Here is a 6,415-nt window from a genome sequence, read left to right as displayed (position 1 = left end):
GTTTTTAGTATTTATATCTTTGTTATTGTGTGTCTGCAGCACATGACATGAAAATGTTTTACAAGTATTTAAAATTTTTTTGGCTAAATATCCAATTTATATTTGGATGTTGCTATGCACAATTTGCATATGTGGAATGTGTTATTCATATAAAACTAATATAAATAGTGAACTAAAGAAAACTGTTAAAGTTGATCCAGCTGCTGGTTACCTGAAAAAGAGAAGCTAAGAATTAAGACAGTTTGAGAAATTTCCGAGATGCTGTCATGCAGCCTGATAAACTGTTGATGTTATCTGTCATCATTGAGAAATCGTGTTGATTGACTGCTTTGATGAATATCTCCACTTTTTTTTTTCTATATCCCTTTATCTTTTGTGCTTCAATCTGTCCTGAATTTATCCTTCAGTCATCAGTTTTACTTAACAATATTTCCTTCTAGAGCACTGTGTCTGGAAATTGATCATAGGATTGAATCTTTAATTGCCATAAACTTAATTTCAGAAGGAATAGTAAATTCTGTAATGAAACATCTCTTCTGGGGGGCTTAGGGAACAAATTCCCTAACCAGTGTGCAGTTTATACATCCATTTATGACTACTTCACTTTGAGAATGAAAGCTACTTGCTTTTCTGCAGCCTGTATTTTTTTTCAAACAATATTTCATTATTAAATAGAATTTTTTTTTTTCCAAAGCAGTGTAGACCCACTTGCCGTTGCTATAGAAATGAATTGTTATCATTCTGATGAAATGAAATAATATAGATTCAGCTGAAGGTCATTCAGAGGAGGAATGTTGTGTCTCTGGAGACACTGTGTCATTTGTTATCATAAGGCAAGATGGCAAATGCAGCATCTGGACTGGAGTAAGTATGGTAACTCTAGTGTCAAACATTTTCATAAATAACCCTATTATTACAGACCGGTTTGGATTATTTTATTCATGGCAACAATTTGCTGTTTATGATAAAGCAACAAGTTTAACAAAATAATTGAAGAATATCCAAGATAAAAAAATCCAGTTTTACAAACTGGTATACTGCTTTGCTATGCAGAACGTGAAATGCAGTTAGCAGTTTAGTAAGGTGACTTTTATATGCATAGCACAGGTTTCCGAATATGTATAAAATTTTTGTTTAGCTAGGTAAGTGTTATAATTGCCATCACTAGAAGGATATCCATGTAATAAAATCTTTGTTTTAGCACAAGGTACATTAATTTCTGGATGCCATGTTGCCATGTGATATACAGTATATGACTTAACAAATGCTTGACAAAAATGACATTCTCAGAAGTGAACTAGTAGTGTATATGCTACTCTGAATTATTTTCACCTATCTGAAAGAAAGTACACTTGTTACACCTTAATAAGAACAAATTGCAAAGTTTAAAATGGACACCATAATACAAATTTTAGCTTAATCCAAACTTAAGTATAAAAGTTCATCTTTTTTTTTTTCCCTGAATAAATTATTCTAAAATATTAAACAATTTCAGGTTTCAGGCTAATTGCTTAGTCTCAAGATTAACCAAGTCAGATGCAGTCCAAGCTTATACTCATAATGCACAATGCAGACAATTTGAATTATGGTTTCAAGTTTACTAAAGCAATCTGATAGTGTGTGGTATAGCAAATTTTTAATGTGAATCATCATGAGGTAATCTAACTCATTAGGTCAGACTGGAACAGAGTTTAAGAGCTAGGAACTTGAACAAGGCGCAATTCAATATACAGAAAAGTAAGCTGTAGATGTCTGTATGTGTATGTTTTAATAGCATAGATACTGATGTAATAGGTGCATTGTAAATGAGTGTGTAGTAATCTGCAGTACAGTACATAGTATTTCACTGAAAAGTGTTAGTATTATGAATGTGATAAATAAAACAGCACACTGTGGTGTAGTACTGTCACGACTTCTAATCTTCTATTATGTTAATGTAAACTTATGTGGTGAAATGCAGTTATTCAGACCACATTGTTTATTTAATTTACTATTTGCCGTAAAATGGAAGGGACTGTGGAAACACATACCGGTATACATTGCTCAAAATAACTAAGATTGGCAACATTAAAATGATCAACATGGCCTAAAGCAAAATTTAAATTTAGGAAACTAAAGACTCGCTTTTAAAGATTTTGCATTGAATTAGCACTTCTATCACTACTCTGGATGTGTACTCAATTATTTCGGGGATGAACGAAATCTCGAGCTCCTCTTACTTACATTTGGAATACTTACACACAAAAGCAAACGAAAAAAATGGGGAATAACGAGAGCGTGTTGCCATCCGTGGTTGTAAATTTGGAAGGTTGGCGCAGGGGATTTCTGTGGCGCCACCTTAAAAAAAACAGCGAAAAAGAGCGGCCGTGTTATTGTCAATCACGGAGGAGGCAGACAGACTCCAAAGCGGGACGAAATGAGAACGTCTTCGTCATTGGCCGCAGAATGACGGCCTCAATGAAAGCGGTTTTCTGATTTGTCGTGGTGACTGGGGCTCTCACGCGCACGCCGTCTCCTTTTGTTTTTGTAAGGAAAACAAGTTGGAGAGCAGGCGCGAGCCAGGATGGGCAAAGCGGCGTAGTGGTGGTGCGCCGCCACTGAGCCATCGTGCGAGGAAGATTGAGACCGAACCGAGCAGGACTGAGATTGATCAAGCGAACCCCGTGAGTGCAATGTTGAAGCGGGTTAGAAACCACATTGAGTCCATGATTTTTTCTTGACTTTGTTGGTGTTCAGGTATCTTCTGATTTTAGATAATTGGTCATTTCGGCAGTAACTAGCACAGAAGCTGAAATTCTTCTTGTAAATATAAGTATAAAACGAATAGTTGATGTTTACGTAAGGAGAGAGTTATAAGCCTGGCCAATATGTGACTGAACTGGTGAGTTCTTTCTGTTTGACAAGACTTAGCTTTTAGTTCTGAAAAACGTTTTTAGTTATATATTGATTGTTTATCGCGATAACTGAATAACTATTCTCTGAAATGTTAATATTTAAGAAAGTCAAAATATCGGCCACACTCGCAAGGTTTAGGATGGTCTGAAGGTGCGCGAAGTTCATGGCCCGACGTGCCCCCTAACCCCTACTGCATCTCAAACTCAGTAAAGGCCATGCGAGTTTTGTGCACGTCTTTCGTGCATGAAAAAATTAATGGCATAGCAATATCAGATTGAACCAAATGATAGCAGAACACTAACTTCGTGCACTCATTAGTAATAGCACTAATACAGTGAGTCTATAGTGCATATTAATGAGGTCAGAGCTTCATCTGATTATATGCAAACTATAGAGTCTTCAGAATTTCTAAGTCCAGTGATGGAGCAATATGATTTGTATGATTGCACAGCTTTGAGCACCTATAAGTGTTGATCTTTCTTACAATCTAGAAAATCTGGGAATGAAACAAATGGGCTTCTATATGGAAATGCAATTTACAACCTACGAAACGGTATATAGGTCTCCATTAAAATTACATTAATAGATATTTTAGGAAACGTCACCATTTACTCTTAAATATTAAGTATTGTTAATAAGGTGGCTGTGCCAGATTCTGAAAAGATACAATTTTACCCCCATGACAGAGATTTGGTATTATTGGGTTTTGAAAACAGATGGATGGACAGTTTAGATTTCTTCATAAAGTGGTTTTTAGGTTTGACTTTAATCTGTATAAAAATTCTTTCTTTCTATAGTGTATTGTATTATCAATAATGATGCACAGCTTAAAATGTTGGTTATTGGAGACTGTGAGCATAAAAGTCAAATACTGTCTGGGACAGAAGTAGGCACAAGGGTTCACAGAAATTGCAGATATTTATTTCACCCAATTTGTTAATCTAAAATCCATCCTTGCAGTTTAGTTAATTAATTGGCTTCCACCAGCTTTGTAGCTGGAGTTTCACATCAACGTATTTCACAATGCAGATTATGTTTTCTTGTGAAATTCAGAGTGATGGCTGCACTTGTCCCAGCTTTTAGTACAGAGAAGGTGATTCAGTTTGTATTTAAAGGGGTAGGTAACCCATATCGTAGCATTGCATTGTTTCTTAATTAGAAGCCAATTCTTGTTCCAGTTGTTGTTCTGCAAAATTACAACTTTCCACCAGTTTATCTTATTTTTCTAAAAAGTCATGTTTTTCTTCACTGGTCAACATTTAATTTCAAATGGGTGCAAATGATGCATTTTTTGTTGTTTAATGCTGGTTGTGGAAAAAAACTGTTAAAAATATGTAAACCATTGAATTAAAAAAAAAAAAGAAAACGGAGACTGAAACAACTTTTGCTTGGTAAAGGATGTAAGAACAGTAAAAATAAATGCGAAGAGGCTTTTGTGATGTTGCAAACAGACTGCTGAGTCAAGCAATTCATTTAAATGTGAAGTCCAATTAACAGTAAAAGTTGTTGTCAAACTGAAAAGTTTGATGGAACCATACTTCACAGTCAGTGTGACACTTCAGGGCTAGAGTTGCTTACACCTGGTGTAACATGGTGTGTAACTGTCAAACCTGTGTACATTGAAAGATTTTATTAGTTAAAAAATATGTAATTTTAAACTCACAAGTTTGTATATCTTTGCTTTTATGGAAGGCATGGTAAATGTTAAATAGTTCATCATGTTCTTAGGTTCAACAATGATGCTTTATAAAATGTGGAGGAAACAGTAGTTGCAGAAATAAATTTGGTCCTTAAACTTGTTTTTATATTTAAGCGAACTCAATATAACCGAATATAGCCTGGAAATGTCAACAGAAATGCCAATGGGAGACCTTGTGAAGGGTCTGTGTAGTTCTACAAATGTGAGGTTCTGCAGTCTTGATAATACAGGTGTCTGAAAGTGTGAAATTAAAATTGAAGACGTCTAGGACTGAAACTGTGAAATAATTATAATTCTTAAACCTGTTTGTTTCTATTTGGAGATAAAAGGACCAGGGCCTATTCTGGAAGCAGCAGCATCCCAGTCCATTGTAGTACTCACTCACTCACTCATTCACTCTCTTTTTTTAAATACGGTACCTTTGTATGTATTACATTCTTTGTGTTTTTTTGTGAATATTTGTGTCTTAAAAATTGACATTGTATCACTTTTTTTGTTTTATGGTGGCAGGTAAGTAAGAATTTTATTGTACTATATATGTGTGAAAATAAATTTGAACTTCAGAAAAGTCACTAAAGTCTTGCCTTAGAAAAGGCTTGAGTCAAAAAAAGACAACTCTGTCAATATTAACTATGAATTATGAATGAGAAAATGTCTGCTAAATTCTTTTGTTGTATAAGTAAAAAAATAAATTTGAGATTGCTGCAGAATAGATTTGTGTGAGGACTAGAGAAGTAGGCAAATACATTAAGTCTGCTGTATGTCAGTTTTCGAGTTGGGGAAATTGTTAAATGCATTGCTGAAGTCTGCATTTCAGATTTTACTGGTAGCAGTGTGATTCTTTAAACTGTGTGAAAGAGACAACAGTGTGCTTACTTTGGTTATGAAGTAATCCATGTGTATTTTTTTTTTTTTTTTATAACACCCTGGCCATAATCACTAGACACTATTATGAGGAAAGGTATAAACCAATAATTACAGAAAGAAATGTAATTTTATCAAGGGAGGATCCACAGTCTTGAAAGATGAGCATTGTGTGGTGATGCATCAATACGTAAGCTGAATGAAAACCAGGGATCTCACTGCCAAGCAGACAGGAGGCAGAAAAGCACTGAAATATGCAAGCAAAAAAAAAAAGGCAGATTGCTTGGCTGCTGCTCCCACCCACTATTCCTCACAGGAAGTTAGTAGTAGGCTGAGAGAGACTCTGTGTTTTGTCTAGCTTTTAAGTTAACTGGCTCGAAGCAGTGGGTGAGTGACATCAGACTCATAAGAGCAGAGATTTGTGAAGAAGAAATCGGGATATAGGTACCCTGAGGATGTTTAATTTTATTTCTCTGGGTCTAGGGGCTCACACAGTTGCGGTTAGAAGTTACTTAAATATGAGTGCTGTCTATACTTTTGGTGTGTGAAGTGGCATCCATGACAGCAAAAAAGAGAAAGATATTGTCTGGTGTACCTTTTAGGGAGAACAAACCTTATTTTGTGTGGAGCCTTTCAATAGTGAACACTATCCAAAAATGCTTCATAGGCGTAGTTCTTTGTGTACAGTTTTTTATGTAAAGACCATATTAACACTCACCAGACTACATTATTTGCTCAGAGTCATGCATGGATGGAACAGGCAGCTTTTTAGGTTAAAGTGCAGTGCCTTGTAAAGACAAGGTATGTTGCATATTATATAAAGAACAGTATCAAGACAAGAGTGTTGACTGCAATAACAAAAACTTGAGTGGAGAGATCCCAGAATTTTAATTTTATTTCAGGTACTAGCTGTGTTACCCAGCACTGTGGTGTATTGGTTAAGGGATTTTGATCTAG

At 35.3% G+C, this 6,415-nt stretch overlaps 1 protein-coding gene across 3 annotated transcripts in view; it reads left to right on the top strand.

Moving 5' to 3' along the window:
- Window positions 1–2,557: 2,557 nt before the first annotated feature.
- The window catches only part of smad10a (SMAD family member 10a), a 138,544-nt gene continuing 134,686 nt past the window's right edge, over window positions 2,558–6,415 (top strand). For 2 of the 3 annotated variants that reach the window (XM_039767631.1, XM_039767622.1), the window contains exon 1: window positions 2,575–2,663. The gene's annotated coding sequence lies outside the window, so the exon portion shown is untranslated. Of the gene's footprint in view, window positions 2,664–6,415 lie in introns of all 3 variants that reach the window. The other variant, XM_039767637.1, reaches the window with a different exon arrangement.

Source organism: Polypterus senegalus, chromosome 1 (genome assembly GCF_016835505.1).
Source record: "Polypterus senegalus isolate Bchr_013 chromosome 1, ASM1683550v1, whole genome shotgun sequence".
NCBI classification, from domain to species: domain Eukaryota; kingdom Metazoa; phylum Chordata; class Cladistia; order Polypteriformes; family Polypteridae; genus Polypterus; species Polypterus senegalus.
The sequence above is the reverse complement of the archived record's forward strand: the minus strand, read 5'-3'. Positions and strand labels throughout refer to the sequence as shown.